The 27,594-nt window shown below is 36.4% G+C and overlaps 3 non-coding genes across 3 annotated transcripts; 1 reads left to right on the top strand and 2 right to left on the bottom strand.

The window, feature by feature from the left end:
• The first annotated feature begins 2,443 nt into the window (after positions 1-2,443).
• On the top strand, positions 2,444-2,550 carry LOC121206924 (small nucleolar RNA R71). Its single transcript, XR_005902101.1, has one exon. It is a non-coding gene; the product is annotated as a small nucleolar RNA R71 (small nucleolar RNA).
• Positions 2,551-5,224: 2,674 nt separating this feature from the next.
• On the bottom strand, positions 5,225-5,331 carry LOC121208350 (small nucleolar RNA R71). The gene has a single exon (XR_005903331.1). It is a non-coding gene; the product is annotated as a small nucleolar RNA R71 (small nucleolar RNA).
• Positions 5,332-23,568: 18,237 nt separating this feature from the next.
• LOC121208027 (small nucleolar RNA R71) lies at positions 23,569-23,675 on the bottom strand. The gene has a single exon (XR_005903063.1). It is a non-coding gene; the product is annotated as a small nucleolar RNA R71 (small nucleolar RNA).
• Positions 23,676-27,594: the final 3,919 nt, after the last annotated feature.

Raw genomic sequence — 27,594 nt, 5'->3', positions numbered from 1 at the left:
TTGAGGACGTACGCTCCTAATAGATTTATATAACTTAAATTTTGTCGAGTGTGTCAAAGTAACTAGAAACAGCCATGGTCAGCCTGTTGGACAATAAGCTCGACTTTTAGCAGGCTATTTGGGCATTATAGCACGAAATGCCAATATGTTGCCCATCAACTACGAATCATGGCATAACATGCCTGATAGCAATAAAAATCAAGCTCTCTCTAATATTAAGGTAACAAAACGTTAATGTAATTTATAATACTTTGGTTTAAGTTTCATTTATATTTACTTTCTAAACTTGTGTTTTTTAGGAGACGTTTGCTTTAGAGGTCTCTGATGCCTATATCAAGAAGGCATTGGGTAAAAAATGGAGAGACCATAAAAGCATTTTGAAAAAGAATATTTTAAAAAACCCATAAGCCTCGAAGAAAAATTGCAAAATGTCCCACGGGGAATGCTGAGGTACCAATGGGAAGATGCGGTTCAATTTTGGAAATCGAAGAAAGGAGAGGTATTATGTACTTGCAAACTCTTATAAATTTTTTGGTTTATAGTATTTACTATATACGTAATAATAATTTCATTATGTAGGACCATGAGCAAGTTGGAGCAAGTAGCAGGCAAAAACAAAAATTTACGCACATGGCAGGATCGAAAAGTATTAATGACCTTTTACTATTAAATAATATTTACTACTATATTGTAGGAAGCCTCGTCTGGTCAAAAAGTTGGACGCCTTCAGTTTTTTGACATTACGCACAGGAAAAAAGATGGATCTCCGATGACATCTGAGGCTGCAGAAATTATGGTATATTTACTTAATAAAATTTGATTCATTATAAATATTTATAATATTTAATTATAATGTTTTAATTCGTCGTTTTTATTAGTTTAATTTAAATAATGTTATGTTGTATTCCTTTTTATTGTATATTTCGTTTCTAACTCTTTAACTGATTTATTAGGAGAAACTAAAAGATAAGAAGGCAGAGTATGAAGCGACTGCTTCGACTGATAGTTCTGTTAATTTTGAGGATAGTGATAACAGAATTATTAATGAAGTTTTGGGTCCTGAAAGGTATGGTCGGGTTAGATTCAAAGGATCTGGTGTTAACCCGACCCAATATTTTGGATCCACCTCGCACCAATACATGCCTTCCGGGAGTCAAAGTCAAGTTGAAGTTCAGAGGCTAAAAGATCAGATAGTTCAGATACAAGCTAGCACAGATGAGCAAATTTCTCAACTTAGAGCGGAGACAGCAGGGCGAGAGGCGGAGGCAGCAGCGAGGGAGGCGGAGCAAAACATAAAATACAATGAACTCCAGCTACAGCTTCAGTCTATGATGACTATGTTCCAGCAATTTCAAAATCCCCCATCTTAGACATTTGTTTTCTTGTAACTTTTAACATTATTATAAGAATATTTTGAATATTCATTTACAATTTATATAATATATTTTTCGTATAATTTTGTATTATTTAAATTTGCGGGTTTTGGTTGGATTTCATGGTATATTTGCTGTTTTTGGTTGAATTTCTTGCAGGAGGGTTGGATATAAGTGCAAAAATACATATTGCAAAATTACGAAAATTAGCGGCGTTTTTATAAAACAAGCGCCGCTAAAAGTCCTGTTCTTTAGCGGTGTTTTTCTAAAAGCGCCGCTAAAAGTCCTTGTCTTTAGCGGCGTTTTTCTAAAGGCGCCGCTAAAAGTCCTGGTCTTTAGCGGCGTTTTTTAAAGAAAGCGCCGCTAAAAGTCCTGGTCTTTAGCGGCGTTTGTTTTAAAAAGACGCTGCTAAAAGTCCTGGTCTTCAACGGCGTTTTTCTAAAAGCGCCGCTAAAAGTCCTCGTCTTTAGCGGCGTTTTTTAAAAAAGCGCCGCTAAAGACGAGGACTTTTAGTGGCACTTTTTTCAAACAAACGCCGCTAATTTTACCGGCGTTACATATAGTGACGTTTTTTGCTGCGCTTGGGAAAACGCCGCTAAAATTTTTAGTGGCGCTTAAAAACGCGGCTAAAGGCAAAAAAAAACGATGCTAAAAGTCTGTTTTCCTGTAGTGTTTGATCTAGAGTTATTGTTACCCATATATTGGACTTGTTCCTCCTCGATGCTAGGGTTGAAGGGTTGATATTCTGTGCATGCTCCTCCTCCATTCGAATCGTACCTCATCACTAGATGTACCTGAGTAGAACCACACAAACCGTCAATCTTTTTTTTAAGAGTTCTACTTAGTTAGAGAGCTTAGTAACCGCATCGAGGTTGAAAACACTGGCTGCTTTCGTCGGCTTTGTTCTCATAACTTGCCACTGATAGTTATTCAGTGACATCTCCTCAATAAATTCGTAAGCCAACTCAGGTGTCTTATTATTGATAGTTCCTCCAGCGGCTACATCAATCATCTACTGAGTCGAAGGACTCAGGCCATTATGGAACGTTTGAACATGTAGCCAAAGCGGTAACCCATGGTGAGGGCACCTTCTCAAAAGGTTCTTGTATCTCCCCAATGCATCGTAGAGTGTTTCTAAATCCATCTATACAAAAGAAGAGATATCATTACGTAATTTGGCTGTTTTAGCTGGTGGAAAATATTTTAATAACAATTTTTTAGTCATTTGTTCCCAAGTAGTGATTGACCCTCGTGGTAACGAGTTCAACCATTATAACGAGTTCAACCATTGTTTAGCCTTATTCTTTAATGAAAAGGGAAACAACCGAAGGCAAATGGCGTCATCATAAATGCCATTAATTTTAAAGGTATCACAAAATTCTAGGAAATTTGCCAAATGAGCGTTGGGATCCTCGTCCTGCAAACCATCAAACTGAATAAACTATTGTATCATTTGAATTGTGTTAGGTTTCAGTTCAAAATTATTTGAAGCAATAGTAGGTCTAACTATATTTGACTCAGTTCCTGTTAAATTAGGTTAAGCATAATCATACATAGTGCGCGGAGCAAGATTTTGATTAACAGCAATTGTAGGAGGTAGCGGATTTTCTTGGTTTTTAGCCATCTCCTCGGTTGTGTTTGAATATCGTCCTCTTGCTCGTTCTCTGTGTATCTTAAGCTTTGCCTTATTTCTCTTTGGTTTCTGGAAACTGTGCGATCGATCTCACTGTCAAAAAGTAATGGTCCTGACGGGTTTCTTCTAGTCATAAACTATAAGAACCTGCTAGAAAAAGGGAAAAATAAGAATTAGTAATAAAAATTAGAATAAAATTTAAATTGAAGTAAAAGTAAATGACTAAAGTAATAAAAATCGAGTGTTCCTAATATCTTAGTTCCCCAGCAACGGCCCCAAAAACTTGATACGTGATATTCGTGACAGGTTTTAGATATTTATAATGAATCATTCTTGAAACTAATTATTATCACGATGAAGGCAAGTGTACCTATCGAACAGTAGTATAGCTTTAGCAAGACCGGATTATCGAACCCAGAGGAACTAAAAGTACTAGTATTAACTTTCTTTTTATTATCTAGCCTAAAAAATATAAAAGGGTTTTGTTTATCTAACTAATTAACTAAACTAAGAAGTCACAGAAAAGAAATTTGGGGAAAATACTTTTTGAAAAACTCGATTGATTAAGACAATACCTAAGGAAAAATCCACCTAGACTTCACTTGTTATTTGACTCTGAATCGGATGATTTATTCATTCAACTTGTTCCGTAGAGATCCCTAAGTTATATTATTATCTCTCTCGAGACTAACAACGTCTAACCCTAGTTTGAATAACTGAAATCCCTTTCTAATTAACGCCCTAGGGTTGCATTAACTCAATCTATGGATCCCCTTATTAGGTTTTACCCTAATCCGGCAAAATCTTGTCACCCTATCTCTAGGCGCGCAACCAGCTCCGCTTAATTATGACAAATTTACTCTTAGACAGGGTCTATTCCTCCTCTAAATAAGAGCTTAACTTGAATCAGTATCTTGGAATATCAAAACAAGAATTAAGAACACATAATTAAGAACAAGTCAAATATTTATCATACAATTCAGATAATAATAACAAGATCCGTCTTAGGTTTTATCCCCCTCAGGTATTTAGGGGTTTTAGTTCATAACTAAAAAGGTAAACATCTCAGAAGAATAATGAATACAAAACATAAAGAAAAACCCAAAACTCCTGAAGGGAAATTGAGGGGAGATCTTCAATCTTGATGATGAATCCGGCTTCTAAGATGGATCAATCGTCTTTCCTTGAGTAGTTCCCTGCTTCCTTCTCTTGCGTCCCCTTTTCCTCCTCCTCTAGGGTGTATTTATAGGCTTTAGAATGCCTAAGAACCCTCAAAATTGGCCTTTTCTGAATTGGACTCAATTTCAGCTCGACAAGGACATGCCCGTGTGACACGCCCGTGTGCGATTACTTTAGGCCGTGGTCAAGCCTATTAAATAGGCACGGACATGTGGTCCACTCGTGTGAGTCGTGCTTTGATTTTGCCCAATTGACACGGTCGTGTGGTCTACTCGTGTGAGGAGGTCCAGGCCGTGTTGATTTCGTACGTTGGCCCATTTTTTCGTTTTTGTCCCGTTTCTCGTTCCTTTCATTCTCCTATGCTCATCTAAGTTTAAAACATGAAATTAAGGCATTAGGAGCATCAAATTCACCAAATCTAAGGACAAATCATCCGTAAAAAGTGCTAAGCATAGGATAGAAATATGTATAAATTATAGTTTATCAAAGACCTTTACTGTTTGATAGTGAGATTGATCGAACAGTTCGTAGAAACCGAAGAGAAATAAGGTTAAGCTTAGGATACACAGAGGAAGAGCAAGAGGACGATATTCAAACCACAACCAAGGAGATGGCTTAAAACCAGGAAAATATGCTACCTCCTGCGATTGTTGCTAATCAGAATCCTGCTCCGTGTACTATGTATGATTATGCTAAACCTTCTTTAACAGGAACCGAATCGAGCATAGTTAGACCTGCTGTACCTGCAAATACTTTTGAACTGAAACCTAACACAATTTAAATGATACAGTAATTTGCTCAGTTTGATGGTTTCCAGGACAAAGATCCCAACGCTCACTTGGCAAACTTTTTTGAACTATGTGATACATTTAAAATTAATGGCGTTTTTTATGACGCCATTCGCCTTCTGTTATTCCCTTTTTCATTGAGAAACAAAGCTAAACAGTGGTTGAATTCATTACCATGAGGGTCAATCACTACTTGGGAACAAATGACCGAAAAGTTTTTATTAAAATATTTTCTGCCGGCTAAAACGGCTAAATTATGTAATGATATCTCTTCTTTTGTACAGATGGATTTAGAAACACTCTACGATGCATGGGAGAGATACAAGGACCTTTTGAGAAGGTGCCTTCACCATGGGTTACCACTTTGGCTACAGGTTCAAACGTTTCACAATAGCCTGAATCATTCGACTCGACAAATGGTTGACGTAGCCACTAGTGGGACTATCAATAATAAAACATTTGAATATGCTTATGAATTTATAGAAGAGATGTCACTAAATAATTATCAATGGCAAGTCATGAGGACAAAGCCAACAAAAGTAGCGGGCGTTTATAACGCCGATTCGGTCACCATGCTCTCTAATCAGGTAGAGCTCTTGAATAAGAAAATTGATGGTTCTCTTAGTTCTTCACAGGTTCACCCAGTGATGCAGTGCGAAGCAAGTGGAGGTGGATCAAGCAATTCAGATTACCCACCCTATGGCCACAACATGGAGAAGGAGCAGTTAAATTACATGGGTAATAATCCTCAATCTCAAAATAATCCTTATAGTAATACTTACAATGCAGGTTGGAGGAACCACCCAAATTTCTCATAGGGAGGCCAAGGGAATCAGCGACCACCACCACCTCTAGGCTTCCAACAACCACCCTACCAACAAGAGAAAAAATCGAACCTTGAGGAGATGCTAACAAAATTCATCTCAGTGTCAAAAACATATTTTCAGAATACTGAGACAACACTTAAAAATCAACAAGCGTCGATTCAAGGGCTCGAAACTCAGATAGGTCAGCTCGCTAAATTGATATCTGAACGACCACAAGGTAGCCTGCCTAGTAACACTAAATCTAACCCAAGGGAGCAAATCAATGAAATTACCATTCAAGATGAGGAAGGGTTAGTTGCACCTGAACCAGAACAGAGGCAAGAAACTGTGGTAAGTAAAGGTAAGGGTGAGGTGGACCACAATGACCAGAAACCGGTAAGTAAAGAGTACAAACATCGTGTGCCATACCCAAACGCGACAAGGAAAGACCGCACAAAAGAACAATTTGGTAAATTCCTTAAATTATTAAAGAAGTTACATATTAACTTACCGTTTATTGAAGCTCTTTCGCAGATGCCAAACGAAGCCAAATTTCTAAAGGAGCTTTTAACAAATAAGCGGAAATTGGATGAGGCATCACATATGGAGCTGAATGTAATTTGCTTAGCCATACTACAGAATAAGCTGGCCAACAAATTAAAATAACCAGGGAGTTTTACGATTCCCTGTTTAATTTGTAGCCTAGATGTTAATAATACTTTGGCTGATTTAGGGGCTAGTATCAATGTCATGCCTTACAAAATGTTTAAACAACTAGGTCTTGGGAAACCCAAATAAACTAGGATGAGTATTCAATTAGCCGATCAAACAATCAAATTTCCTAAGGGGATTATTGAAGATGTACTCGTTAAAATTGACAAATTTATATTCCCAGTTGATTTCATTATTCTAGACATAGAAGAGGATAGTAATGTTTCTTTAATTTTAGGGAGGCCCTTTTTAGCAACCGCTAGAACAAAAATTGATGTCGGCACAGGTGAAGTCACACTTCGTGTGGAAGACGAAACAATCACCCTTCAAACTTGTAATTCGAGTAACACATCGAAATTTGAAGATGGTTGTATAAATCATTCTACTAAAACTGACCATGTGGTGCAACCTACTTTGCAGGAAATAAGTTCGAAGAACCTACACGAGCCATTTTCAAGCAACAACAAATGACCTATCTATGAAGAACGAAAGCTACAAATCGAGGAACTAGATGACTGGTGGACACAGAAACCGAGAACACCTGATAAACCGAAACTGAGCCAGGACGAGCTCAATACATTACCAAATCAACTTAAGGTTGGAGACAAAGTACTACTAGATGCAGCAGATCCTCGCATTACCACTTCTGAACCTAATGAAGAAATTCCTCTCATGGAACTCAGTAATTTCCCATATGGTACAGTTGAGGTAATTCACCCAAAATTTGAAACTTTTAAACCTTATATTAATAAAGTTAATAGCAGGGATGAGGAGTGTAAACTCCTCGAGCCACTATGATCACACACCAGAGAGGTAAGTCAAGCTTAGGCTATAAATAAGCGCTTCTCGGGAGGCAACTCGAGCACTAACAATAATGATTTATTTAAATTCTAGTTTTTCACATCTAACCTACTAACTGAGTCTTGCAACACAGGATTTTCCCATCCACACACCACAGGAGGAGACACGGCCGTGTGAAATTAGGGAAAAAAATTTTCCCCAACACGGGATGCGATAAGTTGCCACGACAGTGTGATAAGGCCATGGGTGAAACTGCCAAACCAACAAGGGCGTGCGGCACACCTGTGTTTTGAAACCGTGGGTGAACTTGTCAATTTAGCAAGGGCATTTGACAAACCCGTGCCCAGCCCCGTGGTCGAAACTGTCAAACTACGGCCGTGGGCTATATACATGGGCGTGGGAGAAGCGAACAAAGCAAGACACGGCCATGCGACACGGTCGTGTGCACCCACACGCCCAAAGAACACGGGCCTGGGGCGAATGTCGGATGTGCCTAAATTTAAAAATCATGAAACACACGGGCAAAAAATTAGGAAACACGGGCGTGCCCCACGGTCGTTTGCCCCAAAATCTATATAAACCCCTCACTATTCATCATCCCTCTCTTTAAAAATCCCTAACACTAGCTGTTGTAACTCCACACGCCCTACCTGCCATGCCCGTGTGCCGCTTACGGCACTATTTTTGATAACCCAAGCTTCTCCCTTTTTCGTTTGGTTACTCTTTTCTCTCTATTTTCTTTAAATATTTTGCCTATTTCATGATTTCTCTAATTCATTTGACTATCTTAAGTGAATATTCAATGTAGAATAATAATACTTATGCTTGTCATTAAAGAATATTTTCATTTTTCTTACTACATTCATCCATTTTTCTCGTTTCCATGGATTTTATGCTTACCCACATGCACTCATGCATTAGATATTCCCGTAGCATTATTCTCATAGTCCTATTTTAATAACATAATAAATTTTCTTTAGTTGTTTTAGTTTTGTTTACTTCATCTAGTACATGAGTCTCATGAAATATTCCTATTTAGTTTTTTTTCCATGCTATTCTTGGGACATATTGGTTGAACTTCGACTTTTCAATGCAGATATACAATGTCATCCTCACGTGGTAAGAAGACTGCTGTCCCTACTTCAAAGAAGGGAAAAGGAGCAGCATAATCCTCGAGTCCTATCACAGAGATTAGGCACCCTTTCCTCGAGTTCCCATTGGGACCCTAGAAGGAGCTATTTCAGATATTACGGGCCCGACCCCTAGGTGTGGGCCACTGTATTGACTGGGCCGTACTTGAACAAATTTAGATAGCTGACACGATCCGGGCCCTCCTGACGACTGAACCGTAGGGGCTCCTCTTTGAGATCGTCGAGCCGACATACCTCGAGCTCACGATGGAACTATGCTCAACCTTCCATTTCCAAGTTGTCATTACAAACTTCAACGATCTTGGAACGGTCTAGTTCCGCCTTGGTGGTCTAGTGCGCCCGCCATATCCACTACTCTCCCTCAAAGTGTTGGAAGGATCTCGTCCCTGCCTCGGCCTCCTATGATCCTAGTTGCTCTAAGGCATCGGCCCTTGCCCCGTCCTTGCAATACCTACACGCCATCTTGGCCTACACTTTGACAGGACGACGATAGAGCACCAGCATCGTCAACACTCACAACGCCTATTTTCTATAGAGTATGGCGAATGGGCACGTCTTCGACCTTTCCTACTTCATCACCCTCGCCATCCGCCATCAGACGGAGTGACATAGGAGACGGGTCATCTCTACCGGGCCCTATGTGACTCGATTGGCTCAGCACTTTGGGCTCTTCAACACAGCAGCACAATCATCCTTCCTCACTCTCATCGACCAGATCTCCCTACAAGGCATCTCGAGCATGTTAAACATGAGGATGATCCAGAAACGACATGACACCTACCCTCCTCAGTACCGCCTCATCCAGTCCACCGAGGAGGAGGACTCAGAGGACATTACTGATGATGTCCCTCCATGTCATCAGGACCCGCCGTCTCAATCAACACCCATCCATCGTCTAGTTCATGCGGTGGCTTCATACTCTGACATCTCTGAGCAACTTACACGATTTGAGCAGCAATGTTTTCAGCGCTTTGACCACATTGATAAGACACTGCATCAGATTTGTCAGCAACTTCACATCTCATCGCCACCACCACCTCGCGAACCATCTAGCGATGACGATGTTTAAAAACTTTTTATTTATTATTTTTATTTACACTTTTATCTTTATTTATCTTACTTAAGTACTTTTGATTTCATTTTCCTTTATTATTATTATTTTAATTTTAGTTTTTATAATTTTTATTGAATAATTTATAGTTTTGGCTATTTCATTACAAGTAATTATGCTTCCTTATATCTCCTAAAGAGTTCTTGAATTTATCACAGTCATAAAGAGCTCCAAAGCTCATCATCAAATAGGAACTAAAAACTCCACTGGCAAAGGTTCTCCATGACTACCATGTCTTGCTCGACTACAACCATAGCTACTACCGGATATAATACTCTTTTGGAGTAGGACTTATGGTCTAATGAACCTCTACCACCACTGGAGTATCCTCCTCTACTCTCATCATTGCCTTGGTTGATTATTCTCCATAACTCCAATTCAAGGAGTTCATTATCATTCAGGAAGTTTCACTTCTCTCCCTATCTTATGATTATTTATCTATATTTTTCAATATATCTTTGTACATTGAGGGCAATGTACATCTTAAGTGTGGGGGGGTCTTTCATATCATTATTAGAAATCCCTGAATTTTGTCTTATTGTCAAGTGAATCACTTATATCACTACTAGAATAAATTTTAATTAATTTATGATTTTTATTGATATGTCTTGAATTAAAACATAGGTATTTATGCATTGATTGCTTAAACTTTGAGACATTAGGGAATCAAGCATGATAAGTTGATTTTTGAAGAATTATAAACTTTTAGGTTGTTTCCCTAAGTTTAGGTATTATCATGAGTTGAAATTCACAAGTTTAAACATCAAAAAGCCATAATTTTTGTGAGATCTTGAGCCTTTAAAGCATATTTTATTTCTTTCATGCTCACTTTTATTATGAGTGCGTTAGTGTTGATTTGTTATTCTAGAACTTGCCTGATTATGCATGTCAAGACCACACCATTTGATTTGATATGTCAAGATGATAAAGGCACTTAGGTTTAACCCACTCACTTCACAAAAGCCTGCCTTCATAGTTGACCCTTAGTGAACCCCTTTGAGCCTAACAAGCCATTAATTGATTTACCCTCAATATTAACCCATAACCCATTATTGTTGAAATCCCCTAATTTGATCCCTATTTTTGTCGAGATTTTATTTGAGCTAATTACTTTGCTATGTTTTGCTCTTCTATGTATTTGACTTGTTCTTTTAAAAAAATAAAAAAATAATACTTCAACACATATTAGAAGCAATTCGTCATTTTTGAGCTTGAGTGTTAATTCCATATTCTGAGAAGAAGCTCACTTGTATTCAACTGATGACTGGTTATTTTTCTACCTATGTAACCTTTGAATTCAATCTCTATTCTAACCTTTTAGTCAGCTTGTGACCACACCCCCTAACTAAAACCACATTACAACCCTCTAAAAGACCTTTTTGATTGATGTATCAGCTCAAGTTATAGTGGTGGAGATTTGATTTTCAAGCAAGCCTATGGCAATAGCTTGTCATATTGACTAATGAGTGCTTTAATTGATATCCTTAAACACCTTGAGTGATTCGAGTGAATCTTTAGTAAGGATGTTAAACTCTGTGATATTCTGATCAAAGGTAATCATTTAGATAAGAGGAGACACCTATGTTTTCATGATAAAATACTCAACTTGGAATGTTTGGAACTTTGATGTACTTTTAGTTGAATTTTCAATGTATGAATACTTATGGATTATTTTGAGATATTATTGATAGGGATTATAAATTGAGAAGAATTTATTTTGATTGTGAGTTGAGGATTTTGCTTGAGGACAAGCAAACGCTTAAGTGTAGGGGTATTTGATAAATAGTAATTTATACATGTTCTTATCCCATGCTTAGCACATTAATGGATGGTTTCTCCTTAGGTTTGGTGAATTTGATGCTCCTAATTCTTTAATTTCATGTTTTATATTTAAGTGAGCATAGGATATTAAAAAGAGCAAGAAACAGGTCGAAAACGGAGAAAATGGACCCACATGGGAAATCAACACGGCCTGAACTTCCTCACACGGGCGTGTGACACGGCCGTGTCCCTTTGGCAAGATCGAAGCACGACTTATACGGGTAGACTACAAGCCCGTGCCTATTCAACAGCCTTGAGCACGGGCTGGAGTAATCGCACACGGGCGTGTCCCTGTTGAGCCCAAGTATAACCTTATTCAAAAAAGGCCAATTTTGAGGGCTCTTAGGCATTCTAAAACCTATTTAAACACCTGATGAGGCACTTAGGAAGGGGGCAGAGAGTAGGAGGCAATAAATTACTCAAGGGAAGCTGATTAGTCCATCTTAGAAGTCGGATTCATCATCAAGACTGAAGATCTCCCTTCAATTTCCATTCAGGGGTTTTTGGTTTTCTTTACGTTTTGTATTCATTATTCTTCTGAGATGTTTTCTTCTATAATTATGAACTAAACCCCCTAAATACCTAAGGGGAATGAAACCTAAGACGGATCTTGTTATTATTATCTGAGTTGTATGATAAATATTTGACTTGTTCTTAATTATGTGTTCTTAATTCTTGTTTTAATATTTCAGGATATTAATTCGAGTTAATGCTCTTATTCAGAGGAGGAATAGACCCTGTCTAAGAGTAAATTTGTCATAATTAAGCGGAGTTGATTGCACGCCTAGAGATAGGGTGATAAGATTTTGTCGGATTAGGGTGAAACCTAATAAGGGGATCCATAGATCGAGTTAATGCAACACTATAGAAAGAGATCTCAATTAATCAACCTAGGGTTAGACGTTATTAGTCTCGAGAGAGATAATAATATGACTTAGGGATTTCTACGGACCAAGTCAAATGAATAAATCGTCTGATTCAGAGTCAAATAACAAGTGAAGTTTAGGTAGATTTTTCCTTGGGTATTGTCCTAATCAATCGAATTTTCCCAAAAGATTTTCCCCAATTTCTCTCTATGCACTCTTAGTTTAGTTAATTAATTTAGATAAACAAATCCCTTAATTTTTAGGCTAGATAATAAAAAGAATGTAATTACCAGTATTATTGGTTTCTTTGGGTTCGACAATCCTATCTTACTAAAGCTATACTACTGTTCGATAGGTACACTTGCCTTCATCATGATTATAGTTAGTTTCAAGAACGCTTGATTATAAATTTTTAAAACCTGTCGTGAATATCACATATCAACGAGTGAGCCACACGCCCGTGTCTCTGCCCTTGTGCTCAATTCTGAGCATTCTGTTTCTCAAAATTAAGGTATAGGGGACACGCGGCCTAACTACACGCCCATGTACATAGCTGTGTGTCACACACGGTCTAGACACACGCCCGTGTGTTTGCCCTTGTGGACAAAATAAAGTCATTTTAGCTTCTTTTCTCACCATAAAATCACACCAAATGTCTGCACTTAAAGCTCACATCCAATACCAACCAATTCAAGCATTCAAATTAAGTAACTTCCATCATTCAACAAGGCATATTATTGCATGCTTACATGTTTATAATCTTACTTTGGTATATTTCATATGTTAGGCCTATGTGTATAGCTACCATAATATGACATTACAAGTATATTAAAAACAACCATTGCTAGCCATTCTAATGACTAGATTACAAACCACATATTTAAGCCATGTATGGTCAAATTAGCATATACATGCCATTATACCAAAATGATTTTACTATAAATACCCAAAATAACTAGCAGATAGTGTGACGATGCTCCAATGATCTCTAACCTTTGCGAGCTTCCGAGCACTATAAAACAGGAGAAAATAAAACGGAGTAAGTATTACATGTTTCGTAAGTTCGTATAACAGAAACTAAACTTACCAATCCCGTTTTTTACATCTTCGTATACTATATCATGTTTTCCATCCATGAGAAAAATCACCTAAACACATGCTTTAAATCAAACATGTTAGTCACCAAAATCTTCATATCTATCAATTAAACATAGATGAGCTCATCATACAATATTCTTTCAAGTCATTATTATTTCATCTCATAATTCTCATACCACGTCAAGAGTTTTATGTCTATTGAATCATTGAAATTTCGATGGATGCTAAAGTAGAACACTCGAGGTGTACAATTCAATAATCCGTTAATTTCTTATTCAAGGGTACCCATTAGGGAACTTAATCAAAGAACACACTCTTGAGCCACATATCATATAATAGGTTTACCAGCCCAGGATAAACCCTAATCATAATGTATACTCGAGAGGTATTATATCAAGATTACCCGTCCGGGCTAAATCCTTTCTATAATGAGGTCAATAGGATTACTTGTCTGAGCTAAATCTCGTCTGCAACAAATGTAAGACCTCATCCATTTCGAGAAAGCACATATATTCAACATAATTCAATATTCAATCGGGACTTAACCCTTTTCCACCATTTCAAACATGTATTAAATTTTCCATTATAGCATTCAAGTAATACATTTCAATATAAGTCATATTACATACAAACACAACATTCAATTAACATAATTACATGCTCGATTAAGTTACACGAACTTACCTCGACACTTGTTCGCGTATAAAATCTACTAATCCGAAACCTTTTCTTTTCCTCGATCTAACCTCGAATTTGTATTGTCTAGATCTATATAAATAGTTTTAAATATCAATTTCTCATATTTCATACTCATTAGAACTCGATTTACGTTCTAGGCAAAATTACCATTTTGCCTCTAACTTTTCCATAAATTCCAATTTCGTCCCTAGGCTCAAAAAATGAAACTAGTGCAATTTACTCCCTATTCCAAGCCTAACCAAAATCCCATTACAAAATTTACAACACATGTATTCATAAAAATTAAGAATTTTTCATCAAATTTCACAACTTTACATTTTAGTCCCTAAATCATGTTTTCATAAAAAATCCATTTGTAAAAGTTGTTTATCTATCAACAACCTTTCATTTTCTACCATAAATTTCTAATTTTCAGCATATTCATCCATGACCTTAATTTCATACCTTGATATCTTTTCAAATTAATCCCCCAAATAGATAGATTAGATTATCCCGATTCCAAAAAATATAAAAATTATTCAAAACGGGACTTGATTTCATACCTTTTAAGCTTGGAAAGTTTTCTTCCTCTCTCCTAGGGTTTCCATAAAAATTTTGGGGAAGACGATACGAAATTATTTTTAATTAATTATCATCTTTTAATTTTTATGGATTCCAATTTAGTCCATACTCTTTTCTAATTTTTCCGTGGATAAGTCACCAAAAATCTACATACTTTTCTTTAATAGTCTAATTACCATATAAGGACCTCTAGTTTTGAATTCCATAGCTATTTAATCCTTATAGCAACTAGAATTCAACTTTTGCATTTTATGCGATTTAGTCATTCTCGTAATTAAACACTTAATCGATAAAATTTTCGTATCAAAATTTTCACACGACATGTTCATCATAATACGGACCATATAATAAAATAAAATTAAACTTTATTTTCGGATCAAATTTGTGGTTCTGAAACCATTGTTCCGATTTTTCTAGAATCGGGCTGTTACATTCTTTACCGAACGTTGGTTGAACTAGCACAGGAGCCTCAGTTAGCAAAAATTTCAACTGATTAAAACTTTGCTAACATTTCTCGGACCATTCGAACGTAACATCTTTTTGCAACAGTCTCGTCAACGTTGTAGCAATCATCGAGAACCCTTTAACAAATATTCTGTAATATCCGGCTAAACCCAGAAAACTTCTAACGTCAAATACATTTCTTAGAGGATTCCAGTAAACCATAGTTGATATTTTACTCGGGTCAACCCTAATACCGTTTGTCGATACCACATGTCCGAAGAATCTGACTTCTTGGAGCCGAAACTCACATTTGCTAAACTTGGTGAACAATTGTTTTTTGCATAAAGTTTGCAAAACAATTCTCAAATGTTGGGCATGCTCTGTCTCATCTCATGAATAGATCAGAATATCATTAATGAACACAACAACAAATCTATCTAAATACGGTTTGAATACTCTGTTCATTAGATCCATAAACACAATAGGTGCATTAGTCAAATCAAATGGCATTATAAGAAACTCATCTGTACCTGGTTCTGAACACGGTTTTTGGCAAACTCGAGTATTTAACCCGTAACAGATAATAACCAAAATGAAGATTGATCTTTGAAAATACAGTTACACCTTTCAACTGGTCAAACAGATCATCAATACGTGGCAATGGATACTTACTCTTCATCGTGACTTTGTTGAGCTATCGATAATCTATATATAATCGCATGGATCCATCCTTTTTCTTAACAAATAATACAAGAGGACCCCAATGAGGAAAACTGGATCGAGCAAAGCCCCTATTTGTCAATTCTTGCAACTATGCTTTCAACTCTTTTAATTCTGTAGCTGCTATTCTATATGAAGCTATCAATATTGGAGATGTTCCTAGCATCAATTCAATTGAAAACTCAACCTCTCTGGTCAGCAGTAACACTGGTAATTCCTCTGGAAACACATCTAAGAACTCACACACAATCAGAACTGATTCTAATTTCAATTTTGAAACCTTGGAATCAACTATATAAGCAAGATATTCTTTACAACCCTTTTTAACATATTATTATGCCATTATAGCTGAGATTATACTAGAATGTATCATCAAAACTATCTGACTCAATTCAGATCCATTTACTATTCTAACATTTTAATACGATATGCTTTCTTCTACAATTTACAATAGCATCAAGTAGAGTCAGCCAATTCATACCCAGAATCACATTAAACTCATCAAAGGGTAATAACATCAAACTAGTGGAAAAATCGTAACCCCTAAATTTTAGTGGACATGATCTACATAAATGATTAACTATGTAACGCCCCGTACCCGATACCATCGCCGAAATCGAACACGAGGTGTTAACGGACTTAATTCATTACTTAAACAGCTCAAACAATTTATTTTTAAAACTTCCAGAGAAGCTGGCAATCTGCGTCACAGTTGCTTAAAAATTCATATCTCGAGTTAGAAAACTCAAAATCCAATTCCGTAAATTTTCCCAAAAACTAGACTCATATATATATCAATTAATTTTTTTCTAGAATTTTTGGTAGGGCCAACTGGTACAGTTTATTAGTTAAAGTCTCCCCTATTTCAGGGTTTGACTGCTCTGACCTTTCTGTATTACAAATCAAATATCTCCCTATACAGAGTTCCAATTACTATGAAGTTTATTTATCATAAAACTAGACTCAATAAGGAATCTGTAAATGTAAATAATGACTTCTAATTATCTTTGTACAATTTTTGGTGAATTTCCAAAGTTAGAATAGGGGATCCAGAAATTGCTCTGGCCCTGTTTCACAAAAAATTTAAATATCTCATAAAATATATCTCATTTACCTATTTTGTTTCTTCCATTTGAAAATAGACATAATACTATTTGATTTCATAACTTATTCATCATTTAATTCCATTTATACTATTTTTAGTGATTTTTCAAATTCACGTCACTGCTACTGTCTGATTCTGTTTTGTGCTAATTTACCTTTTTCATGATTTCCATGGAATAACTAGCATTTAGGCATACATAACACCAAACATGTCTTTGATTAGCCATTCCAACAGCTAATCATTATCAAGCATTTACATACCAATCATTAGCCATATCATAAGATCATACACACAAAATGGCTACGATGCTATACATGCCATACTCAAAATGAAACGTCTAGCTATACCAAAATAATCCTCGTGATAGTGTGCCCGGACCTCCGACGTACTTTACGATCCCCGAGTTAGCTTGACAAAACTATAAAAAGAAGGAAAATAAAGGGGGTAAGCATTAAGCTTAGTAAGTTTGCATGCAAATAAATAACAACATTCATAAGAATTATCTTACTACTTGGCATGATACTACTTAATACAACTTCATTAATTGTCATAGACATATTTAAAACTTCTTCACTTACTCACTTACTTAAATACTTACTTACTTAATAAAATTTATTAATACATTTTACTTACCTTTTTCCTTATCAAGCATACATGAACATTATGTACTTACCTTTACTTTTCTAGCATGAACTTGTCTTACCTTTTTAGTATAACTCATCTTACCTTACCTTACCTTGATATTCTCTTTAAATTTCCCGTTGAACCACTTGGAATACTAAGGATACACGGGTACCTTACCATTGCCATGACTTGTCATGGTCTCACGTGGTATCCTTTTGACACTTACCATTGCCATGTCTTGACATGGTCTTACATGGTAGCCTTGCCTTATGAACTCACCAATGCCATGCCTTGGCATGGTCTTACATGGGACCTTTGCCTTATAGTAACTTATCAATGCCATGTCTTGACATGGTCTTACATGATTTCCTTACCTTAGAAACCTTTCCAATTTCCATGCCTTGGCATGGTCTTACACGGTATCCTTAAACCCTAATGTCATGACATTTGTATCCTACACATTCCTAAGGTTCAACCGGGACTTTTTGAAATTTCTTCTTCGTCAATTTATGCTTAAGTCTTCTTTGAATAATTTCATAAAATAAATATACACATGCTGGAAATTAACAAAATTAACATAAAATAATAGAATATTGCATTTATTTACCGCAAACTTACCTCGAAACAAAATACGATCAACTATATTGATTTAGTCCACTATCTTTTTCTTTCCCCAGTCTAACTCCGGATTTTGTTCTTCTTGATCTATAATAAAAAAATTAGCTTATTTAATACTCACATTTATTAAAACAGTCCTTGACCCAAACTTTGGAAAAATTATATTTTGCCCCTAAACTTTCACATATTTGCACTTTTCCCCAAGGCTCGTAAATTAAACTTTATCCTATTTTCTTATGTTTTATGACATGCTGATCATTTTTCTCTTCTATGACAACATCAAATTCACACTCTAACATGTACTTATGACTATTAGGTATTTTTACCGATTAAGCCCTTTTACTCGTTTTCACTTAAAACCGAGTAGCACAAGTTGTCTAACATAATTTAAAACCTCATATTCTATCATAAAACAGCAAAATACACAAATTTCACCTATGGGTAGTTTTCCAAATATGAACCCTAGGTTGAATTATTGCTAGAATAAGCTTAATCAAGTTATCGGGACTCCAAAAATGTAAAGATCATTAAAAACGGGGCTTGGAATCACTTACTATGGAGCTTGAAAGCTTGAAACAAACTCTAGCTATGGACAAAAATTGGCTTTTAATTTTTTTTCTAATTCATTTTAATAACTAAATGACCAAACTGCCCTTACTACTAAACTTTCCAAAAATTCCATCCATGTCCAATTTTTGTCCATAGACTTAGAAATTGGTCAAATTACTATTTAAGACCTCCTCATTAATATTCCAAAGCAATTTCATACTAAAAACTTCTAGAATGCAAGTTTTACAAATTATTCGATTTAGTCCCTAATCTCAACTTAAGCACTTTATGCATAGAATTTCATCACGAAATTTTCACACAATCATGCAATCATATCATGAACCTCGAAATAATAATAAAATAAATTTTCTACCTCGAATTTGTGGTTTCAGAACCACTGCTTCGTTTAGGCCCTATTTCAGGATGTTACAAACTAAAACACACTGACTAAGGGGATTTGTAACTTTGACAGTATATTCAGTGAACTCAACAGGTAATTTATTTTTGTATACTAATGTAGTGCATATATACGAATGAGTTGATCTAGGATCAATCAATGCATATACATTAATATCAAAAAGAGAAAAAGTATCTACAATAACATCTGGAGTAGTAGCTTTCTCTGGAGCTCGAATTGCATAGGCCCTAGCTAGTGTTCTTGCTTCAGACCATTCAGTCATCTTTATATTCTTTCCTCGACCGGTAGTAATATTTCTAGCGTTTCCAAATCTTCTACCTTTTTGAGAAGTTGCTTCAGGCTTGTTTAATTGATTACCAAAATCATTTTGCTTCTTCAGACAATTACGAAGAAAATGATCAGTAGACCCACAACAGAAACAAGCTCCTGACTTTGATCGACACTCACCAAAATGCCTTTTATTGTGTTCATCACAAACATGAACGGTTCTCTCAACATTTCTTACACTTCCAACACTAGCCGCTAGAGAATTAACTAACTTGAAATTACTTTGCCTCAGTTTCTCTTTACCAGTGAACTTTGAAGGAACAGTTGATCAGCTTGTGTCATTTCTAATTTTCTTCGATGGAGACATTTGAGTAGGCTTGAATAACCCTCTTTAGTTATAGTGTTGAAAGTTTGAATCTGACTGTCATTTTCTTTTACAAATTTCTTCAACTTTCTGAGCCCGCTCTAAAAGATCTACTAATTCCCGTTTTAATGCTACTACAGACATACGGATATCACCATTCAACCCATCTTCAAATCTAATTCACATTTCCTCCTCGTTTTCTATGATATTACGAGCATACTTGCTTAATTTTAGAAATTCACGTTCATACTCAGCTACAGTCTGATTTCCTTGTTTTAGCTCGAGAAATTTTTTTCATTTTTCCAGTTAACAAACAGCCGACTAACATACTTTTTCTTGAATTCATTCTGAAAGAAGTCCTAATTAACACGATCATTGGATGTCATCGTGCTCAAAGTATCCCACCATAAATATGCTTCATCTTTCAGTAACGATACTGCACACCTCAAACAAACTTCGAGAGTGCACATCAATTTTGCAAAAACTCTCTTTATATTCATTAGCCAATACTTGGCTTTTGAAGGATCATCATCTATCTTACCTCTGAAGTCTTTCACTCCATATTTTTTAATTTAATCTATTAATACTCGGGTAACCGTCACGGGTACAGGGTTTGGAGTATTCAGAGGTGCCAGAGGTGGCGGAGTTGTATGATTTGCTTGCTTGAACTCATTGAACCACTAGTTCATCATTTCAAGGAATACATTTTTGTATAATCACAAATGGATTTTGGAAATACACACTATTAGTTGCTTTAGGATTCGAAGCTTGAACATTACTTTCAGCTTCTTTAGCTATAGCTCCGTTCGATTTAGCTAACATTTTGAATCTATAAGAAAATACAATATTAGAACGAATCAAAAGTATCATACTATCATAGGGAATATGTGGCATGTAAGTTAGTCCTAGAATCGATTAAACCATAGCTCTGATACCACTAAATTAACACTCCTAACTCCTTTTCGTCACCAGAATAGGGTTATAGAGCATTACTGTACAAACGAAACATTAAAGCATACATTTCATACATTTATACAAACATAATATAAATCATTGATTCACATACATATCATCCCTAAATCGAGCCCTCGAGGCTCTAAAAACATCTTAGAAATAATTCAGGACCAAATTGAAAATAATTGGAAAGTACAAGAAAAAGTTAGAAAAGCTTGACTACAGGGGTCACACGGTCATGTGGCCAGGCTGTGTGCCTCACACGGCTGAGGCACACACCCGTGTCTTATGCCGTGTAACAATCGAAATAGAAACACAATCATGTCCCAGCCTGTATCCTCAACTGGGTAACTCTTTAAGTAGGGTCACACGAGCAAGTCACACGCCTGTGTGCCAGGCAGTGTAACTCTTGAAATTACCCTACACGCATGTATGCTAGGCCATGTGTTAGGCCGTGTAAATGCCTGACTTGCATGCAATAGAACCTACAAGGGACACACGGCCGTATCGCCAGACTGTATCGCTAGGCCGTGTGTCACACACGGCTGAGTCACACGTTCCTGTCTCAAGCCATGTAGACAAGATTTTTCCCAAAAACAAGACATTTCCTACACCAACTCATGTATGACTCTTTAGGCCAATTGAGTACCTATTTAAGGCATCAAAACCCTATCATAACATACATATAAATACCAATTCAAAAGTCCTAAATCAAATAACCGATATTCCATTCAAGGAACCACAATTTCAATCACCAAAACCTATCTAATCATGCAAATATTACCTATTACCATTCATCGTCTACTAATTTCAATAACATACTAAACTAATAAACCGTAATTTATACATATTTTTATCCCATGATTGGCACATTTATGGATGGTTTCTCCTTAGATTTGGTGAATTCGATGCTCCTGATCCTTTAAATTCATGTTTTATACTTAGGTGAGCATAAGAGAGTACAAAGAGCGAGAAACGGGCTGAAAATGGACCCACATGAGAAATCAATACGGCCTCGACTTTATCACACAGGCATGTCACATGCCCGTGTCCATTTGGGAGGATTGAAGCTCGACTTACATGAGTAGACTACACGTCCGTGCCTATTCAATAGCCTTGACCATGGGCTGGAGTAATCGCACACGGGCATGTCACACGGGCGTGTCCCTACCAAGCCCAAGCATAGCCCTATTCGGAAAAGGCCACTTTTGAGGGCTCTTAGGCATTCTAAAGCCTATTTAAACACCAGAAGAGTCACTTAGAGGTGGGACATAGAGTAGGAGGCAAGGAATTACTCAAGGGAAGCCGATTGATCCATCTCAGAAGCCGAATTCATTGTCAAAACTGAAGATCTCCCTTCAATTTCCATTCAGGGGTTTTGGGTTTTCTTTATGTTTTGTTATCTTTATTCTTGTAAGATGTTTTCTTTCATAGGTATGAACTAAGCCCCCTAAATACCTAAGGGGAATGAAACCTAAGACATATCTTGTTATTATTATCTGAATTGTATGATAAATATTTGACTTGTTCTTAATTATGTGTTCTTAATTCTTGTTTTAATATTCCTAGATATTGATACAAGTTAATGCTCTTATTCAGAGGAGGAATAGACCCTGTCTAAGAGTAAATTTTTCGTAATTAAGCAGAGTTGATTGGATGCCTAGAGATAAGGTGATAAGATTTTGCCGGATTAGGGTGAAAAATAATAAGGGGATCCATAGATCGAGTTAATGCAACACTAGGGCGTTAGTTAGAAAGAGATTTCAATTAATCAACCTACGGTTAGACGCTATTAGTCTTGAGAGAGATAATAATATAACTTAGGGATTTCTACGGGTCAAGTCAAATAAATAAATCGTCTAATTCAGAGTCAAATAACAAGTGAAGTCTAGGTGGATTTTCCTAGGGTATTGTCTTAATTAATCGAATTTTCCCAAAATATTTTCCCTAATTTCTCTCTATGCACTCTTAGTTTAGTTAATTAGTTTAGATAAACAAATCCCTTAATTTTTAGGCTAGATAATAAGAAGAAAATAATTACTAGTACTTATGGTTCCTTTGAGATCGACAATCCGGTCTTGCTAAAGCTATACTACTATTCGATAGGTACACTTACCTTCATCATGATAATAGTTAGTTTCAAGAACGATTAATTATAATTTTTTAAAACCTGCCGTGAATATCACGTATCAAGTTTTTGGCACCGTTGCCGGGGAACTAGGATATTAGGAACACTCAATTTTTATTACTTTAGCCATTCTACTTTATTTGCAATTTAAGTTTTTTTCTTTTCTAATTTTTCTTTTATTCATTCCTGGCAGGTGTTTATAGTGTATGACTAGAAAAAACCCGTAGGGACCATTTCTGTTTGATAGTGAGATCGATCGTATAGTTTGCAGAAACCGAAGAGAAATAAGGCGAAGCTTACAATACATAGAGGAAGAGCAAGAGGACGATACTTCAACAACAACCGAGGAGATGGCTGAGAACCAAGAAAATCCGCTACCTCCTACAACTGTTGCTAATCAGAATCCTGCTCCACGTACTATGTATGATTATGCTAAACCTTCTTTAACAGGAACTGAATCGAGCATAGTTAGGTCTGCTGTTGCTGTAAATAATTTTGAGCTAAAACCTAACACCATTCAAATGATCTAGCAGTTTGTTCAGTTTGATGGTTTGCAGGACGAGGATCCCAACGCTCACTCGGAAAATTTCTTAGAGTTTTGCGAAACTTTTAAAATCAATAATGTTTTTGATGATGCCATTCGCCTTCGGTTGTTTCCCTTTTTGTTAAGGAATAAGGCTAAACATTGGTTGAACCTGTTACCATGAGGGTTAATCACTACTTGGGAACAAATGACCAAAAATTTTTTATTAAAATATTTTCCGCCAGCTAAAACCGCCAAATTACGTAATGATATCTCTTCTTTTGTGCAGACGGATTTAGAAACACTCTACGATGCATGGGAAAGATACAAGGACCTCTTAAGAAGATGCCCTCACCATGGGTTACCACTCTGGCTACAGGTTCAAACATTTCACAATGGCCTGAATCCCTCGACTAGACAAATGGTTGATGCAGCCGCTGGGGGGACTATCAATAATAAGACACCTGAGGATGCTTATGAATTTATAGAAGAGATGTCACTGAATAATTATCAGTGGCAAGTCATGAGGACAAAGCCAACAAAAATAGCCAGCGTTTTTAACGTCGATTCGGTCACCATGCTCTCTAATCAGGTAGAACATTTGAATAGAAAAATTGACGGCTTTCTTGGTTCTTCACAGGTCCAACCAGTAATGCAGTGCGAAGCAAGTGGAGGTGGATTAAGAAATCCAGAATACCAACCCTATGGCCACAATATGAAGAACGAGCAGTTAAATTACATGGTAATAATCCTCGATCTCAAAATAATCCGTATAGAAATATTTACAATGCATGATAGAGTAATAACCCAAATTTTTCATGGGGAGGCTAAGGGAATTAGTGACCACCACTACCTCCAGGCTTTCAACAACCACCCTACCAACAAGAGAAAAAACTGAACCTTAAAGAGATGCTAACAAAATTCATCTCAGTGGCAGAAACTCATTTTTTAGAATATCGAAACAGCACTTAAAAATCAATAAGTGTCGATCCAAGGGCTCGAAACTCAGATAGGTGAGCTCGCTAAATTGATATCTGAATGACCGCAAGGTAGCCTGCCGAGTAATACTGAATCTAACCCAAAGGAGTAATCAATGTAATTACCATTCAAGATGAGGAAGGGATAGTTACACCTAAATTAGAATTGAGGCAAGAAACTGTGGTAAGTAAAGATAAAGTTGAGGTAATAAGTAGAAACCTATAAGTACAAAATACAAACCTCGTGTACCATACCCTAATGCGACAAGGAAAAAATGCTTAGACGAACAATTTGGTAAATTCCTTAAACTTTTAAAGAAATTACATATTAACTTACCATTTATTGAAGCTCTTTCGCAGATGCCAAATGCAGTCAAATTCTTAAAAGAGCTTTTAACAAATAAAATGAAGTTAGATGAAGCATCGCATGTGGAGCTAAACGCAGTTTGCTCAGCCATTCTACAGAATAAGCCGCCCAACAAATTAAAAGATCCAGGGAGTTTTACGATTCCTTGTTTAATTGGTAGCTTAGATATTAATAATGCTTTGGCTGGTTTAGGGGCTAGTATTAATGTCATGCCTTACAAAATGTTTAAGCACCTAGGTCTTGGGAAACCCAAATAAACTAGGATGTGTATTCAATTAGCCGATAAAACAATCAGATTTCCTAGGGGGATTATTGAAGATGTACTCGTTAAAATTGACAAATTTATATTCCCATTTGATTTCATTGTGATAAACATAGAAGAGGATAGTAACGTTCTTTTAATTTTATGGAGGCCCCTTTTAGCAACTGCTAGAACAATAATTGTAGCACCCCAAACCCGGCCCAGATGTAATGGCCGAATCTGACGTGCCACATTGAAGTTAAAAATCCATGCTTTCTTTTAGTGTTTTAAAAAAACCGTTGTTTGATAAGGCTTAACCAAGTGAATGGAAGCTGCGCACCAGGTAGGTATCCAAAAATAGAAGAGGTGAGCCATGAAGTCTGCTTAAGTACCAAGCTCTTCGAATGGATCCAATCCTAGACATGCCCACAACCATTGCCACACTTTGGTGCGAGGTTAGGTTTTGAGAAAAACGAGTTAGAATTCATTTAAGTAGATATTTTTGATAAACCGATTAATTGTATCGTTGCGTTATTTTGAAAACAATTATCATTTTGAAAATGAGGCCTAAGTCTAACCCATTTTGGATTGTTATCAGTAAAATATAGGGTATAAAATAAAATAATCCCAGAAAAATAATTAAAATGGCCTTATTACAACCCAAAACCAAATAATAATATTAATAAGATAAAACTTATAAAGAAATAAATCGGCTACTTATTACAATTAAAAGAAACAGAAACAGTAGTGTGGCCATCTCCAAGTCCCTCGCAACTCCAAACCATCTAAGGTTAGGGATTACCTGCACAGTTAGAAACGGGGTGAGTTTACGAAAACTCAGTGTGTAATCCCAATAACAAACAAACAGTGAAAACGCAGTATCAGTATAATCTGGGCCAAAGCCCTATTTAGTCTTGACATATACTGGGCCGAAGCCTTTTCATAAATCATATCACTGGGCCGAAGCCTTTTCATAAATCATTTCACTGGGCCGAAGCCTTTACTGTAAACGATATGGCCCATAGGCCCATTTCAATATCACATGTAATGTCAATGGATGTATGCAAGCCCATTTCAATATCATATGAAAAACCAATGAATGTATGCAAGCCCATTTGGGGAGACTACTCGACCCACCATCCGCTACTCTCCACCCGTACCAACCAACACACCATGTGGGGAATGATTCAACCCACCCAACCAACACACCACTAGCAGCATAGCTACTTTATCATATATCTGGAGGCCTAGCCTCTTTTAATAACTGGGGCAAAGCCCTTTTCGGTAAACTGGGGCAAAGCCCTTTTCAATAAACTGGGGCATAAGCCCTTTTCGGTAAACTGGGGCATAAGCCCTTTTCAATAAACTGGGGCATAAGCCTTTTTGCACTTCCTCCATCCATATAAAAACCCAACCCAATGCATTTATGAATACATCATGTGCATTTCATACATATCATGTGCATTTCATACATATCATGTGCATTTTATACATATCATGTGCATATCATATCAATCATGTATATCATATCCCACGTATCAAATTTATAATTAAACCCTAGGGGTATAATGGTCATTTTTACCTAGGGGCAAAACAGTCATTTTCATACTATAAGGGTATTTTCATAATTTTACTAAATATCAGGGTTTTCCATGTTTATCAAAAATTATCAATATTTCCGAGTGTTTAAACAATGATCTTTAACCCACTTTATCAAATTCGGGCTTTTGGGCCCAAACCCCTAATGGGCCCTACGAATGTTGATTTAGCCCACTAAGCCTGCTTAATCCAAATTTTACAATAGTACTAACCGTGTTAACATGCAACTTTTCCAAATTCCATTTTCTATCAGTTTTACCCAAATGGGCCCGAAAGCCCATTGGGCCCGATTTCAGCCAATTGAGGCCCAACTTACCATCGTGCACAAAATTGAGTTCTTACTCGTTCCATCGATCCAAACACCGATCTTATCGTATTTATCGCATCTATATCCACACGTAACATTACAAGTTCCCAAAATGTCGATATTTTAGCATTTCGGCTTCTCAGCAGATATTAATCTAAGCTACTACGAGGGTTAGTACACACCTGTTATGGGTTGAAGTTGAAACGTTTCCATAATCAACATCCTACGATAACCACCACCTGTCACTCAAACTTAACTAATCCAATATCAATATATGTAAATCCTAAGCACATCAGTTATACGGAACATAAGGGCATATTCGTCATTTTACCATACAAGGGTATTACGGTCACTTTACCCTACAGGGGCTTTACGATCTTTTTACCTATTAGGGGTATTTTAGTCATTTCATCCTACAAGGGTGTTTTGGTAAATCTACAAAACAAGGGTATTTCAGTAATTTTGTAAACCAATGGTATTTCTATAATTTTTAGAAAGTCAAGGGTTTTTCTGTAATTTTGTAAATTAAGGGTATTTTGGTAATTTTACAAATTGAGGGTACTTCGGTAATTTTACAAACTAGGGGTATTTTGGTAATTTTACAAACTAGGGGTGTTTTGGTAATTTTACAAACTAGGGGTATTTTGGTAATTTTACAAACTAGGGGTATTTTGGTAATTCTATCCTACAGGGGTATTTTAGTAATTTCAAAATCGAGGGTAAAACGGTAATTTTGTAAACTGAAGGTAAAATGGTAATTTTGTAAATTGAGGATAAAACGGTAATTCTGT

This window comes from Gossypium hirsutum, chromosome A01 (genome assembly GCF_007990345.1).
Source record: "Gossypium hirsutum isolate 1008001.06 chromosome A01, Gossypium_hirsutum_v2.1, whole genome shotgun sequence".
Lineage (NCBI taxonomy): Eukaryota > Viridiplantae > Streptophyta > Magnoliopsida > Malvales > Malvaceae > Gossypium > Gossypium hirsutum.
Note: the sequence above shows the minus strand (reverse complement) of the source record. Positions and strands in the feature narration are given on the sequence as shown.